The sequence below is a fragment of the Lontra canadensis genome, unplaced genomic scaffold, assembly GCF_010015895.1.
Source record: "Lontra canadensis isolate GAN:19392208 unplaced genomic scaffold, GSC_riverotter_1.0 scaffold53, whole genome shotgun sequence".
NCBI classification, from domain to species: domain Eukaryota; kingdom Metazoa; phylum Chordata; class Mammalia; order Carnivora; family Mustelidae; genus Lontra; species Lontra canadensis.
Genome location: NW_022631047.1, coordinates 8,396,692 through 8,413,904, shown reverse-complemented (window position 1 = coordinate 8,413,904; position 17,213 = coordinate 8,396,692). Strand labels below are relative to the sequence as shown.

The following is a 17,213-nucleotide window of genomic DNA, read 5'->3' as shown; positions in this document are numbered from 1 at the left end:
TGTCTGGGTCAGTCATGCAGCTTGTCCCAGGACGTCAGCTTTTGGAGAAAACAGCAGGTCCGTTGGGCACAACGTCACATCCATGTTAGGACCGGAGGTAAAACTTCTCTTGAACCCCAAACCTCCTGGGCTTTTCTTGTCTCCAGTAGAGCCACAAAGTCACACTGAAGCAGCTGTCAGCAATCTAGAGTGGGTGCCAGGGTTCCCGAGTTTCCCTGCAGGGGGTACATGGCAGGGGATCCCCTTTTCTCTGTTCATTTCTGGCTTGCGAAGGTATTTGGAACATCTTTTTCCTAGGTAATCCCTTTGATTAGAAAGGGAAGATGAGATTAACTCTGCGTGTGTTTTTTATTTTTTATTTTTTTAAAGATTTTATTTATTTACTTGACAGAGAGAGATCACAAGTAGAGAGGCAGGCAGAGAGAGAGGAGGAAGCAGGCTCCCTGCCAAGCAGATCCCAGGACCCTGAGATCATGCATGACCTGAGCCGAAGGCAGAGGCTTAACCCACTGAGCCACCCAGGCGCCCACTGCGTGTGTTTTTTAATATAGAATGTGTTCCTTCATCTAACAGTGTTTGTTTCACTGGGCCTAGGCTGTGGTGGAATGGCCGGCATCTAGAGTGAGGTGGCTGTTTGTGGTCAGATAGAGACATGGATGATGCCTCCTCCTTTGCTAAATGTGATGTATCCCAATGGATTCATCTTTTCATCCAAAGAGTTTCAATGAGGGCAGAGGGAAAATTCAAAATGATTCCAAGGAGCCTTGAACGATTTAAAAGGAAGCTTGACTTTCTTGTTTCACTCAGTGGACCATCTAGAGAGTTGGATATGCCATATTTTCTCTGTAGTTTCATGGGTGGTGAAGTCAGAAGGAGTCTTTGGGAATTCTCTTGGATAGAGGCATGCTGGTGGCTTCAAGGGGCTTGGTGTCATGAACCCTGGAGTGAATTTCTTGCTTGATGCTGGTTGGGTCAGGTTATCCCACAGGTTTTCCGTTTCCTCCTTAGGAAATTGCTGGCAGGGAAGGTTCTGCTTAAAGCAGAATCCACCTGCACTGTCGATGGGCATGTGGGCTGTTGCAGCCATTCTAGAAAAGAGTATGGTAGTTCCTCCAAAGGCTAAAAACTGAACAACCCTAGGATCCAGCAATTGCACTCCTAGGTATTTACCCAAAGGACACAAAAATGTACATTCAATGGGGTACAAGCACCGTGATGTTTATGGCAGCATTATGAACCATAGCTGAACTATGGAGGGAGTCCCAATATTCATTCACTGAAGAATGGAGAAAGAAGATGTGGGAGATTTATATCTATATCCATATCTCTATCTCTATCTCTATCTACACACAATGGAATAGGACCCAGCTTTTCAAAAACAATGAAATCTTACCATCTGCAAGGATGTGGATGGATCTAGAGTGGATTAAGCTCAGCAACAGCAGTAGGACAAGACCAATACCCCATGACTTGACTCCTATGGAATTTTCTGAAAGAAAACAGATGAACAGAGTGAGGGGGAGACAGGCCAATGTGCTTCCACTGAAGCACAGACGGAGGGTTGCTAGAGGGCAAGGGTGTGGGGGGAAGGGTTAAATGGGTGATGGCTATTAGGAAGGGCACTTGTGATGAGCTCTGGGTGTTCTGTGCAGGTGAGGAATCACGAAATCCTATCTCTGAAGCAGAAGAATGAACACTGCATGGAAGCGAATTGGAGTTGAAGTCAATGAAGAAAAGAAGACCATGTTCTGCTTCATGAAGGGTGAGGTGAAAATGGAGTGATTTTCGCTCTTCATTTTCAAACACACTGTGGTAGGATACACTAGTTTCTGTTTGCACAAGGAGTCCTCAGAAAGCTGCAGTGAAAGATTCAGATCCCAGAGCATGTCCATGTTCCATTCATATGTTCCTTACAGTTTGCCCAGGTACAAAGGTCAATGGAGAGAAATAGGATGGAAGAGGAAAGGAGGCGTTAAGCATTCAGGAGGTAGTTTTTTCCCTTTTTCATTAAAGCCTTGGGCCAGTGTAATTTTGGAAGAAGGAGGGGGGATCCCAGAGCTTTGCGGCAGAGGGAGTTCCAGGTCTGCCTAGAGCTGACAGTGTCCCTGAGGTGAGCTGAGCTGAGGGCATGGCGGCCTATCTGCCAGTGCTGAGGCGAGTTCCCCAGGGTGCTGAGTTGAGGGCGGGGTCAAGCAGCATGTCCGACTGCGGGTTTATACCCAGGGGGCTGCAGAAGGTGAGGGTGTCCTCACAGGGGCATGCAAGTTTCTGCCCCTCTGAGGGTTCTGCACAGGTCCAAATGGCATGGTTTCCTCTTGGGTGGCAGGTGGAGTCCTGGGGTATGGCTCAGGGGTCCCCAATCTGGGGGGATTGGGGAGGCCAGGCCTCTGGGGACGGAAGCCTGACAACTCAAACTAGCCGGCCCTAACTGCTGGCGCTGAGGTGAGGTCACCAGGGGGGCTGAGTGGAGAGCGGGGTTCAGATGGGGCTTCATGCTCCAGGTTTGTGGCCTGGGGGGCTGCCGAGTGTGTGGGTGGCCTCAAGGGTTGCATGCAGGTTTCCCCCACTCTGAGGGTTCTGTGCAGCTCCAGAGGGCACTGGGGGGATTCTAGCTCCAGAGGATCCACAGAAATGCAAACTGGCCTGAGCAGAGCCTTCCATGGTCTGTCTTCTTTGTTCCTGGGTGTGGCTGTCTCTGCTTTTGGAGGCTGTTGATTCTCCTTTTGTTTTCCTCTGAGCTGCTGCAGTATTTTGTGTGGATTCCGGGCTGATAGTTGACACAAATTCTTCCCAAGAGAAGCGGAATAGAAGCCATCCTTGTTTTCTAAGTAGACCTGAAGAGATTCCATAGTAATAGCCTTTCCCAGGCCCCTGGGCCTTCATGTGCTCGCCAAGTCTGAGATTTTAGAAAACATCTTCTGTTCTTAGCAGGTTGAAAGAACTAGTTTGCTTTTTAAAAAATTCAACAAAGTCACACTTTTCATCATCTATACAATGATCTGTAAACATTGAATGAACAAGGTTGGACAGGATGAAGGAAGAATGGGCTTTGCAGTGGGATTTGGGGCACTGTGTACTCACTGTTGCCCCCGTGTGGCCACTCTCCAGATAGCATGTGGCCCAACGTATTCCCATTTACCGGATTCAAGGGAGAATAAGACCAAAGAAGGTTAGTTCCTGAATTCCTTAGCTCCTGAATACCATCCTCTAATTTATGAGCAGTATTCTAAATCGAGTATCTCTTAACTAGATATTAGGGTTAGGGCCAGGGTCAAGTTACATACATTAACTATGGACAGCTTTTTGTAGGCCTATCTTACCTGCCTAAGGTGTTTTTAAAAAATACAATGGGAGAGGATATAGTCATCAAAGCACTAAGCATGTGACCTGTCCCCAGAAATAGGTCACTACACATAATGATTGTTTCATCTTAGCTGAGGACCAGGACCTGGTCCTACAGCTACTTGGCAGGTAGCATCTGTGGCCAGCTGGCCATCTCCCTCCAACAGCCACACCCAGCTCAGCCCATCCTCTGCTCTGCTCAAGGGCAGCAAACAGATGGACCAGGTGCAGGTGGGACTCCCTCATTTAGGGACACCACCCCTTGCCCACACTGTCATTGACGGTCTGGCCAATTCCCAGTCACACTGACACATGTAGCCACCCAAGGGCACAGCTGTGACATCCTCCTGGAGCATCCCTGGCCCCCCTGCCCCCTCAGTCTGGCCAACCCTGCACACCCCCAGTCCTCCTGAGCATCCACTGTCATGATACAGCTGTGATCACCCCCCTGGAGCATTCCCTGTTCCCCTACCCCCAGGTCTGGCCAACCCTGCACACCCCCTGTCCTCCTGAGTGTCCCCTGTCATGATGCTTGTCACATAAGGCTGTCATTCACTGTCTCTATGTCTGTCCTTTTTGCTTGGAGTAGATCTCTCTCACAGATGCCTGGCTGGGTGACAGGTGGATGAGTGGTTTCGGGATCTTTTGTCCTGGAACAGTAGGCATCCTACAAACCCTGATGGGCAGGGGGAGTCTCTGTCCCTCTGTGTGCCCCCAGCCTCAGTGGAACCTAGTGTCCAGGACAAGGGACTTGGGAGTCTTCCCAGATGAAGTTTGTTCTGTGAAGGTGGCTTCCTTCTGAGATCACTATGCAACCACATTGTGTGGCTGTTCCTCTGGGACAGAAAAGCACGCTACTGTATTGTATCTCCCTTGCACACTCTGGCTACCAAAGAGGAAACACATGCTCACCCTCATAAGTTCACACTTACACCTCTGTTTCTGAGCATCACTGCCATAGAAACAACAGTGAATTCCCGTTGGGCTGCAGACCTGTAGACGCGCCATTCAATGTGTCAGTAGAGGAGGATGGAGATGGAGTTCTGGCTATAAGGATGGAAGTCCTTGCCTGTGGGGGTGAAGAAATTAGATTTGACCCAGAAGGCGCTATGTTCTCCTCAAAGAAGGGACATGATCCTAGGATCTTGGAGGCCAGGGATTGGCACAGACTTTTCTGGAAAGTCTTCTGGAAAGATTTTCTGTTAGGTGTTGCAGTCCACGTGGTGTCTCTGACAATGACTCCACTCTTACATTGTGGCTTGATAGGAGTCACAGACTGTCCATAACTAATGTTCCAGACACACATGATGGAGAGAATATGGGGGGAGGTCCATTTGGCCCATGGGTGGTAGTTTCCCACACCCCAGATCTGCAATAGGATGGATGATGGGGGAGAGGGCTCTTCTTTTCCAGGGGCAGAGTGGGAGGACACTGGGATCTGTCCTGCATGACCTCGGCCCCTGCACTTGAAAGGAAAAAAAAGATGATTGTGAGATTGGCCAACAGTTAAGGCCTCAGGAATTCCCTCCTACCACCTTACCCCTCCCATATCTCCAGAGGCCTCGAGCTTCCCACAACACATTTGTCTGTGGTTGAATTCCATGTAGGTATTGTTTGGCGGAAAATCTTGTGGGTTCTATATCTTGTGGGTTCTATACCACACCGATGCTCATCTTGTTCAGGTCAAGACCATGAGCACATTGGGGTTCTCTGAGTTAATGGAGGATCTAGGATGCGTGGGCTTCAGGACAAGTCTGATTGAGCCCTCAGCAATGTTATGGAACACCTGGCTTCCTGGGCCCTCTGTGGCACTGGCTCAGGCCTGGCTTGTACCACTTCTGCAGTCATGATGGAAAAGCCCCTGGCATGGGTGGCCCACCCCCTGTTTGGCTCTGTAGGCTGAGACCAGAGGTTCCTCCCACCTCATTGGCGGGGACCAGGTCACATGCTCATAAATGAGCCAATCCCTGGAGCCAGGGAGTGGAGCTGTGGAGATTGGCACAGGCTGTTAGGACAGGCTGTTAGGTAATGACTTTTCTAATGGCCATGGTGGCAATTTCTTCTGGGATGCATCTGTTAATAAAATGAGTATTAATTTCTGATAGTAAGTGGGTCCAAGGTGCTGGCTTAGCACCTAGCACCTCAGTCCCAGCACCTCAGTTCTACTGTACTACCATGCAGAGACAATGCCTGAGAATGAGCAAAGTGGATGGAAACTGGTCTGGAGTGCACAAGGGAAGGGTGTGTGTGTGTGTGTGTGTGTGTGTGTGTGTGTGGAGTGGGGGTGGTTGGGGATAATAGCTCTGGCCAAGACGTAGCTCCACCTTATCTAGGTTCAAGAAGGTGCAGGGAATCCATGGCGTTTCACTATCCATGATTTTGCAGATGGAGAATATGTCTTTTGCATGGAGTATGGCAAGACTTGTTCCAAGTATTTTCTAGTTGGTACAGAAGTCGGGGAGACAGTACCCTCCACCTGCTAGGACAGGCGTGAGAGGCTGAGTGCTCTCAAGAAGGTGTCTGGCTTTGGCAGGGCTCACTGTGAGCCTGCACATAGGACTGATGAGGACAGTCACGGTTTTGTTCTGAGGATGGAGTAATGGAAGAATGCGGTGCCCCGTGTAATCCCAGGAAGAGACAGACCTGGACCCCACTGTAGAGTTACTTCTTCAGAGTGGTGGTGATCTGCAGCAACCACTTCATGAAATGTCTGTCCTTTATTGAGTTCTGGGTGTGGTCTCTGTGACTGTGTCCTAATGGCTGGGATTTCCAAGGAGGGGGATTTTTTGGCTTCACTAGAAAAGCTGGTCCACTGGGAGTGGGCAAGTGCTGTTCTACTGCTGAGAAGTATGTCTCTAGCGGTTGGAGTGTGTATTACAAGCCTAGAGGTCAATGGTGAGGTGGTTATGGTGGTCAGCAGGCTGTTGTTATTGATATTTTTATGGGCAAATTCCATAGGATGAGATGTTAGATCATATGGTTAGGGATCCTCATTGAGTGCCCATCAAGGGTGCTTTTTCTGAGTATCATATTCGATACCTTTTTATTGCTTCTGATAGCCTTCCTTGCATTTGGTATTCCAATGAGCAGTGCATTACAATGTTGCCTGCATTTTACCCATGTGTTGATGAGGATTTGAGAAAGGGAAATGTCAGTGCTTCCACAAATTGTACACTGGAACAGCCAACTAATAAAATTTTATTGTTGACACAAAGTAGGAAGTATCCTAGTGTCCTGCTGTGATTCTTAGTTTAATGCAGGGGCAGGGGCCCTCTTTCAGTACTGGTAATGAGTACCATAGGCCTTCCTAGGGAATATTATTAGATTCTATTGGAGACTTGGTCTTTGCTATTGGGGAAGAATCAGGAGTCGACCAGTTATTTATCTCCTGTTTCATTTTCCATGAACATTTCCCCGATATTTGGTTTCACACCCCTACCATTGTAGAGTCATCCCAACTTTGGCACCAGCTTGGCCTTCTCTGCCAAGGGTATGTTTGAGCCAAGACAAAAGCGAATTTGGGTGACTGGGAGACCCTGCGATCAGAATGCTGTCGGTAGGGAGTTACTGAGATCCTAAATACAAACCAGCTCTTGACACCCAGACAAATGCATTTCAGATTTAGAAAGTCCAGATAGAAATTTTGTGTCCATGACAACTGAAGAAAATGTGTCATCCCTAAACCTAACTTTAACCCCTAACTTTAAACTGAAACCTAACCTGACCTTAAAGCCCCAAGTGGAACCCTGAATCCCAAACGTGAAATTGAACCCAAAGCCTGGACTCTGAACCTGAGCCCTGGATCCAAGCCCTGAACCGTGAACCCAAACCCTAAACCAGAACTCTGAGCCATGAACCCTGAACCCAAATCCCAGCGTGAACCCAAACCCCAAACTTGACCTTAAAATTTATCCCAGAAGCCCTGAGTCTTAAACCTTAAATCATAAACCTAAAGCCCCAAACTCCAACTCTGTTTCCTTGCCCCTCACTCTAAATCCTCACCCTGTCCCTAAACCCAAAGCCTGATCTAGAACTCTGACTGAAACCTGAACCTAAACCCAAATTCAATCCCTTCACCACACTTTGTTTATGCGTTCACCACTGGTGGATATTGGCAGTTTCTATGTTTTGATTCTTGTGAACACTGTTTGGGTTGGGGGCTAGGGTTAGGGTCTTGGATTGGGGTCAGGGTCATGTTTGGTGCCACCGTTTGGGTCAGGGACTGTTGTCATTCCATATTGTTTCTGATTCATTGTTCCTTAGCTATTTTTTGAGAAGTTGGGGGATATTGGGCTCCATGCAGCTTGAATTTCCAGAATGAAATGGCTTCAGCTGGACCCCGGGAGGGAGCAGGTGCTTCCATGGAAGGGTGAGCTCCCTAGTCCTCCACTGCCCTCCACCACCTGCAGAGGGTGCAGGACCCCAGCTCCTGCCCTGAGCCTGGCCTGTGCATCCTCAGCTGGGACAGGAGCCTGGCCTCCTCAGGACCTGCTGTGGAGACTTCTGGAGGACGTGGGGCTGCTCCCATGCTGACAAGACAAGCTGGGAAGGATGTGGGTCCACATCCACACTGACAGGACCCACTGTGGAGGACATGGGGCTGTGTCCACACTGACAACAGTCCAGCCCCCTCAGGACCAGCCCCTGGAGGAGAAATTGAGGAGAAGGTGAGGAGAAGCTGCCTGAGGAGGGACTGGCGAGGTGTTGCGTGGTCTCAGGACCCCAGGGAGGAAGGTCGTGCTGTGTAGACACTGGGGCTCCTGTGGTTTTGTGTGTGGTGACATGGCCTCCTGTGGTGCTGTGAGCAGGGCTGAGGGGTCTCCCCTTTCTGGGCTTTGTGCTCACGCAGATTCGGCTCCTGGGGCTCCTGAGAGAGTCTGCAGTCAGGGAGCGGCCGCTTGCCTCGCTGCTCATGATCCTTGCGCCTGGGCCCTGCAGGCTCCTTTGCATATCCACACCCGCTTCATGATTGGTCTGGAGTCTTCTTATGCTTTGGTGTCAGATCTAAAAGCATTGATAAATCCAAGGTTATGAAGGTTATGAAGATTTATCCCCATTTGTTTCTTCTAGGGTTTATAGGTTTATAGGGTTTACATTTAAGCCTTTAACTTGTTTTGAGTTAATGTGTATACGTGGTGTGAGGTAAGGGTCCAGTTCTATTCTTCTGTACAAGGATAGCTGATTGTCTAGGACCCTTTGTTGAAAAGACTATTCTGCCTCCCCAGTGTAATATTGTCCACCCCTGTCAAAATTCAGTGGACCATAGATGAAGGGGTTTATTTCTGGGCTCTCGGTTAAATCCCACTGATCTGTATGCATACTTTAAAAAAATTTATTTATTTATTTATTTATTTATTTATTTATTTATTTATTTATTTATTTTTGTGTGTGTGTGAATTTAGAATCACTTAATTAACATATAATATATTATTTGTTTCAGGGCATATGCATACCATACATGCATACAATGTTTTATTTACTGTTGCTTTGTATTAAGATTTGAACTTTGGAAGTATGGCCTTTCACCTTTGATTTTCTTTTTCAAGGTGGTTTTGGCTATTTTGTGGTCCCTTAAAATTCCATATAACTGTTACAATTAGCTTGTGCATTTCTTCCCAAAGGCCTTTGTGAAATTTCTCAGGAAAATACTGAATTTCCACATTGCTTTGTGTACTGTTGCCATCTTATCATTAGTATGTCTTTTCATCACCATGAGGTATCCTCAGATTTACTTAGGTTTCCCTTACTTTCTTTCAGCAATGTTTTATAATTTTTGGTGTATAAGACATATACCTTGATTACATCTATTTGTAAGTATTTTGTCAATGTCAATGTTCCCTAAAATGGAATTGTTTTCTTAAATTCCTTTTTGGATGATTCATTGCTAGTGTGTACAAATAAGAGATTTTTTGTGCATTGATATTTTGTCCTGTAACTTTGTGGAATTAGGGAACTGGCTGTGATCATTTTTGTTGATTCTTTAGGAAGCTCTCTGTATAAGATGCTGTCATCTCTGGTCTGTGAATAGACCTCATTCTACTCTTTCCTTTCACATGTGGATTCCTTATTTCTTGCCTTATTGTTCTGAGTAGAACTTTCAGTGCAATACTGAGCAAGGAGTGAGAGCCAGCATGATGGGCTTGTTTGTGATTTCAGAGTAGAGCTGTCAGTCCTCAAAATTGAGCACAGTGTTTGATTAGGGTTAGGGTGGGGTTAGAGTTAGGGCTTAGGTTTAGGGTTTCCTGTCCCCCACTGTACAGAGCCCATTCTTCTCCAGCAACCAGCAGAGAGATATATTTTTTTAAATTTTTAAATTTATTATTATTTTTTATAAACATATAATGTATTTTTATCCCCAGGGGTACAGGTCTGTGAATCACCAGGTTTACACACTTCACAGCACTCACCTTAGCACATACCCTCCCCAGTGTTCATAACCCCACCCCCCTCTCCTAACCCCCCTCCCCCCAGCAACTCTCAGTTTGTTTTATGAGATTAAGAGTCACTTATGGTTTGTCTCCCTCCTGATCCCATCTTGTTTCATTTATTCTTCTCCTACCTCCCTAACCCCCCAAGTTGCATCTCCACTTCCTCATATCAGGGAGATCATATGATAGTTGTCTTTCTCCGATTGACTTATTTCACTAAGCATGATATCCTCTAGTTCCATCCATGTCGTTGCAAATGGCAAGATTTCATTTCTTTTGATGGCTGCATAGTATTCCATTGTGTATATATACCACATCTTCTTTATCCATTCATCTGTTGATGGACATCTAGGTTCTTTCCATAGTTTGGCTATTGTAGACATTGCTGCTATAAACATTTGGGTGCACGTGCCCCTTCTGATCACTATGTTTGTATCTTTAGAGTAAATACCCAGTAGTGCAATTGCTGGGTCATAGGGTAGTTCTATTTTCAACTTTTTGAGGAACCTCCGTGCTGTTTTCCAGAGTGATTGCACCAGCTTGCATTCCCACCAACAGTGTAGGAGGGTTCCCCTTTCTCCACATCCTCGCCAACATCTGTCATTTCCTGACTTGTTAATTTTAGCCATTCTGACTTGTGTGAGGTGATTTCTCATTGTGGTTTTGGGGCTGCCAGGCCTGTATGTCCCCCTAGGAAGGATGGAGGGTGGTGGTCCTTGAGGTCCCTGGCACCCCACACTGGCAGGATGTTTCCATGCAGCACATGGCGATGGTCAGCTGCATCTGTGAGCAGCGTTTCCTCCGTGAGGTGGATGACCTGCCGTGTGTGGGTGAGAACATGAAGTTCTGCGACCATGTGGGCATGGAGATCCCTGTCCTCCCTCTTTGGCACCCTTCACCCCAGTTTCTACCAGGTGTCCCATGAAGACTTCAGCTACCAGTGCCAGACACAGTCCCAGGCCCACATCCCCGGGACCAGGGTGACGTTTATTACATGGGGGCCTTTTTTGAGGGGTTGGTGGTGGAGGTTCACTGATTGACCTTGGCCTGTCACCCAGTGATGGGGATCGACCTTGGCCAATGGGATCAAGGTTGTGTGGCGCAATGAGAGCCACTTGAACAGGTACCCGCTGGACCACAAGCCCACCAACGTGCTACACCCGGAGGACCTGTGGGACCGGTGGTGGCTGGGCTGCCCTCCCCACCCTTCATGAAGAAGTTGAGATTCAGGTTATGCCCAAGAATCACCAGGACATCTGGGATTCATGAGGGGCTGTTCCCATCTCCATCAGGGGGTGCTGTCCTGAGCAGAGCATTGAGAGCAGGTTCCTATTTCTGTCTCCTCAAGAGAGACCGTGGAGCCCAGCCCTGCCCACATGGGCATGTCCAGGGCCTCCAGTTGTACCTGCGCCCAGGAGGCCTGCCTGGGGACACAAGGTCCTCTCTTTGTGTTCACTACATTTTGATAACTTCTGGGTCATTTGCAGCTTTGAACGGCTCCAGTTTTGCTGGATGATTCTGTGTCAATGCTGAGAAACCATCTTTAAAAAAAAACAATCAAGGGAAAAGGTTTTCTTCCTGGTTCTAGACAGACACGGCCTGGTGGGGCTGGGAGTGATCCTGCAGCGGCCATGGAGCCAGGATGGCTTCCAGTCGGGTCTTCCCTCCCAGTCCCTGCATGTTGCTACAGCCATGGGGCTTCAGGGGCAGGGCTGCACTGAGCCATCTCTCAGAACTTCAGTGCCCTGACCCCTGACTGCCAGGGGTGTGGCCACTAGCTCAGCCTCCAGGAGCATGGATTCCTCTGAGTTATGTATGGTTTCTGCTTTGGTTTTATTTTTTATTTTTTAATTTAATTTAACTTTTAAAATTTAAATCCATTAGGGGCACCTGGGTGGCTCAGTGGTTTAAAGCCTCTGCTTTCTGCTCAGGGCATGATCCCGGGGTCCTGGGATTGAGCCCCGCATTGGGCTCTCTGCTTGGGAGGGAGCCTGCTTCCATTCCTCTCTCTCTGCCTGCCTCTCTGCCTACTTGTGATCTCTATCTGTCAAATAAATAAATAAATAATCTTTATTTTTTTATTATTTTTTTAAGATTTTATTTATTCATTTGACAGGGATCACAGGTAGGCAGAGAAGCAGGCAGAGAGAGAGGAGGAAGCAGGCTCCCCACTGAGCAGAGAGCCCGATGGAGGGCTCGATCCCAGGACCCTGAGATCATGACCTGAGCCGAAGGCAGTGGCTCAACCTACTGAGCCATCCAGGTGCCCCATAAATAAATAATCTTAAAAAAAAATTAAATCCATTAGCCAACATATACTACATCAGTAGATTTTAATATAGCGTTCAGTGGTTCATTAGTTGCCTGTAACACCCAGTGCTCATTACAGCATGTGCCCTCCTTAATACTTGTCACCTAGCTACCCCATCCTCCCACCCCCCTCCCTTCGGTCAGTGGGGCCAAGTCCCCTGGCTGAGGGTTAGGTAGCTTCCTACATGTTCCACCTGCCTCTCCCTGGCTCCCCCAGCCCTGCACAGCCCTGTGCTACTTCCCAGCAGAGGGCAGTTTTAACCAAGGTCAGGAAGACGGGATGGATTTTTCTGACATATCCCACCCAACCCCCCACCCCACCTCCGGTCCAGGGCTGCAAGAGAGGAAAGTTTTCTTCAACTCTTCTTAAGGTCCCTGGCTGGGTCTTGAAATTGACAAAGACAGATAAACAGGAGAAAAACTAACAAAGTGTATTGATTTTTTTGCTGGGAGCCTCACAAGAATATGGAGACCAGCAGAGGGAATTGAAGCAGAGAGTTCTTCTACGTTTTAGGCAAAGAAGCAATCAATGTGTGAAGAACTGAGAGACATGGGGGTTTGAGCTAGTACTGGTAAACGGTAAAAAAGTAACTAGGAAGATAAAGGTTAGTTTAACCAGATTTTTTCCTCTAGCCTTTGTGGCCCTAAATTCCTTGACTCTGGTGAGAAGCATGTCCTCCCTGCCATCTGGGGAGAGAAAGTGCCACATGGGAGTATTCTGACCTGCTTCAGGGAAGGAGGGCTGATGGCTGGGGATCAGAGGGACCTTCCTGCTTCTGCTCTATGGAAAATTCTTTCAGTTTCTATATTTAATTTGCCAATGTGCCATATTTGGGGCAGTGTGTCCTGACCCTCACTGGCCTGGTGCTGTACTTTGTCTCCTCCTAGTAACCAGGACATTGAATGCGCTGCTGTGGAGACCTCCCAGCCCTGGGGCAGCCCCTTGTCTAGGAAGGCACCTGCCTCGAGGGGAGGCTTCCCACATGGGTACCCTGTTGCTAAGGGTGGCTGCCCCTCCTCGAGGAGACTGGGTGAGAGTGTGCAGATCTTACTTCAAGAAACTGACTCCATTTCCTGCAAATGACCCAGTAGTGGGATCATACAGGACTACTATTTTTAGTATTGGGGGGGGAAACTCCATACTTTTCCCAGCATGGCTGTGACAACCAAGGTCAATTCTGGATGATTTTACCTATAAACCAGAGATTTTTCAAGAACCTTTCCAGCAGAGAACATTGAAGAGGACATTTTCAAGGCCTTGCACAATATACTAACCATAGGAACAAACCAGTAACTCAGAAACTATTGAAATGAATAACTGGTTCTCCTCCTTCTGTTTTTGGCTAGCATGATGGTCTGGGGCTCGATCCCGCCTCGGGCAGCTGGAAGGTTGACTTCCCACATCAGCTGCCACTGAGATGGGTACTGTTTCCAGAAATTCTTTGAGGGTGTGGCCAGGTTTTCCCACATGTGCACAGATCAAGTTGGCCACCAGTGGAGCCACGGGTCCTCCAGGCATGGTTCCTCCCCCATCCCCCAGTGGAGCCATCACACTGAGGGTTTAGGGGGATGGGAGCTGCCCCTAGGCAAAACTGTAAGGGCCTACTTAGCCAGAGTGAGCCATTTTGTTGTTTATGCAGTAAACTTAGAATGAACCTGCCCCTTCCCCCCAAGAGGAAAGCTCTTAGAAACAGAATTGGTGAAATACGGCCAAATAGCCCCAATAACGGAGCACAGATACCAGGACGTGTCAGGCTGGGCAAAAATAACGGAGCCCAGAAACAAGGACGTGTCCGGCCAGGTGGAAACGTCCAATCAGTGAAAGCACATGTATTACCTCCCTACCCGCCAAGGACATGTTTGGCCAGGTGGACACATCCAATCAGGAAAGCACCTCTCTAACCACCCAAGAATGTGGGCCCTGCCTTTTGGGCGCCAATTCTGACCAGAGTGATGGGCTAGTTCAAATAACTACTATAGGGTGAATTGTAATTCAATTGGCCACCTGTGTGTGGCCAGGCTCAACCACATGGCCTTTACTCTATAAAAGTTAGTCTGTGAGACTGGGAGGGGTTGCCTCTTTGCAAGAGACGGCCCTGGCCAGTCAGTTTGATTCTCGATGCTTGGCATGAAATAAAGCCCTGCTTAACTTTTGCTTTGTATCAGTCTCGTCCTTTTGTCTACGGACCCTTTCAAGAACCACCCGAGGTTCCCACTGTCCCTACCTGACCTTCAGATGCTCCTCAGTTACTCCTGGGCTTCTGGTGTCTTCCTGGAATGCTGACCTGGCTGTTTTGGGACAGCTCGTCCAGCAGTACCCTCACTTTCTGGGAGGGGGATTACTGGAATCCGCAGTGTGTCCTGCTGCCCCACCTAGATCGCTTTTTGAAGGCGCATCTTCTGGGCATCTGAGGACCCAAGACCGTGGACCTGTGGCCTGGAGGGTTTCTGAGCAGAGCTGGGGGAATGGGAGAGCTGCAATCTTTTTAAAAAGATTTTATTTATTTCTTTGATAGAGAGATCACAAGTAGGCAGAAAGAGCAGGCAGAGGGGGGGGCCAAGCAGACTCCCCACTGAGCAGAGAGCCCAATGTGAGGCTCCATCCCAGAACAGTGAGATCATGACCCGAGTCAAAGGCAGAGGCTTAGTCCACTGAGCCACCCAGGTACCCCACATTCTACCATTTTTTAATCAAAGCCCTGAGATCTTTAAAATGCCAGCAGTGTTACAGCGTGGGCCAGAAAATCACATGTCTCTGTGCGCCCAACACCACCTAAACTATTGGCCATTTCTTGCACTTGAGCTGAGTACAAAGGATTGGGAGTAGGAGCTTGAGGGGAGGTCCTGGGCCAGACTTTGTGTTTGGGGACATAGGCCATCCAGACAAGCTTGTGCTGAGCCTGAGGAGGGGGTCTGTGTGGAAACCCCAGCTGCAGACACTGCTGTCCGCTGATGCCCCCTCAGTCTGCCCCAGTTCTCCTGCTGCTGGGGGAGTGCCTGCCCCCTCCTCTCTACCTGAGGGCTCTCTCCTGCACCAGCTGTGCTCCTCCCCTGCCAGTCACTCCCAGCCTGCAGCCTGGGAAGGTGTATACCCCGAATACCTCCAGCCCTGGGGACAGATCCAGTGCAAGTGGGACATGGTCTCCCAGCAGGCCTGAGTGCCAGGCCCCCACGGTGCTCACTCTCATCCTGGGGGCTCACTGTGCCTTGTCATCCCTCAGGCTCCCTGGGCCCAACTCCTTCTCTGCTCAGGCACCACTCTTGGCCCAGGCTAAGACTGGGAGCAGATTGTCTGGACCTTCTGGACTCACGCTTCCATGCCTATGACATGGGCACAGGCTGGACTCACAGACTTGTCAGAGGAGACCCAGAGCAGGAAGATGGAGGCTGTTTCAACGGAGAAGCCAGGTGACCCCAGAGGGAGCACATAAGCCTTGCACAAAACATCAGGGTCATGGAGCCCAATGTGGGATGTGGGCACCCAGCCAAGGTGCATGGGAAATCCTGGTGAGGGTGGCCATGGTGTGGGCAGGGAAGACCACAGAAGAGTCGCAGAAAAGGCAGGAGACAAGGAAGATGAAAGGACAGAGCTTCGCGAGGAGGTCGATGGAAGAGTCAGAGGATCACAGGGACCCTTGGGAAAACTCGGAGGCCCTGGAGATGTTGGCTGAAATGCTATCATTTGGTCAGAAAAGTTGTGTCACAAACCCCCAGTCGACGCTGGATGACTTATTCTTTGTTGCTTCTAGGAATCAGGGCGTATGGGCCATTAGCACTCACATTGCATGAAGTCTAGGATAGATTTACTTTTCATCACTTTTCAGGACTAGATTTTTCTGGAGGAAGTGCTAAGCACGGGTGTCTCCATTCTTTGTGCAACTGTCCTCTGTTCTCAGGAGTAGATTTCTGGTGCTCATCACCACTGCTAGCCCTGAGGGCTGCCCCGTCTCCTCCCACAGTAGACACGACCACATGGATTGGGGGAGTGCTCACTGATGAAACCCGAGTGCTCAGTACAGAGCAGGGACCCCAGATCTTCCGCTGAATGAAGGAGGGTATGAGGGAGGGAATGTAAGGAGGGAGGGAAAAGAGGGAAGGAAGGAAAGGAGGAAGGGAGGGAGGGATGGGGGAGGTAGGGATGTAGTGAGGGAGAAAGGGAGGAGAGAGAAGGAAGATGGCAGGGTGGGAGTGGGGGAGGTGGGATGGGAGGGAAGGCAGGATGTTGGGAGGGAGGGAGGGAGGAAGAGAGGGAGGAAGGATGAGAGGGAGAGAGGAGAAGGAAGGAAGAAGGATGAGAGGGAGGGAGTGACCGGAAGGAGGGAGGAGGGATGGGAGGGAGGCAGGGAGGGTGATGCAGTGGGGGAGGGGAGGGAGGGGAGGAGGGAAAGGAGAGACGGGGTAATGAATGAGATGGTGAATAAATGAGGTAGGAAAGCAGGGAGTGAAAGAGCAGAAGTCCGGTCCATACATCAGGAGCCAGTATTTGGGGTGAGGTCCGAGGGCATCACAGCCTGGGCCCTGGATGGTGGCTCAGGGCACATCCCTCTGTCCTCCCAGTGCTGACCTTCCTTCTCCTTGGCCCTGCTGGCTTCTTGGCTCCTCTCCACCTTCTCAAACAATTCTGAATGTTCCCAGGAGCAGGGTGGCAGGAGGTGGGGGGTGTCTCAGGAGGGGCTTCCCAGATCCTGTGCCCGGATGACCCTGGGACAGTAGCTACAGGACATTCTATCATGAGGACTGGGACCATAGATCCCATCCATCTCCTTGAGCATTAGCACTGTTCCATTCTCTGCTCTCTCCACCACCGCTGTGCTGAACACTCCTGACAATACAGCTGTGAAAAATCATGCCAGAGTTTCTGGGGCTGAGGCCGAGCACTGCTAGGTGATGGGTGCACCTGTGGCCTGGGATGGGTGCTGCTCACTGTTCTCCCAGATGGGGGTGCCCATCACCCTTCTCTCCAGGGGACCTGCATTGGACCTCTGATTTTTCCCATTCTCCCCAGGACTGCCGGTCCCCAGATCAGACACCTGCCGCTCTGAGGGTGACCAGCGCTGCCTTCATAGTTTTTCTTTTGCCAGAGCCCTTCCCTGAGAGCTCCCACATCTCTGACACATCCTCCTCACGTGCCTG

The 17,213-nt window shown here is 49.4% G+C and overlaps 1 pseudogene; it reads left to right on the top strand.

Annotated features, from left to right (window-relative positions):
* Positions 1-2,128: 2,128 nt before the first annotated feature.
* On the top strand, positions 2,129-10,984 carry LOC116877565 (annotated as a pseudogene).
* Positions 10,985-17,213: the final 6,229 nt, after the last annotated feature.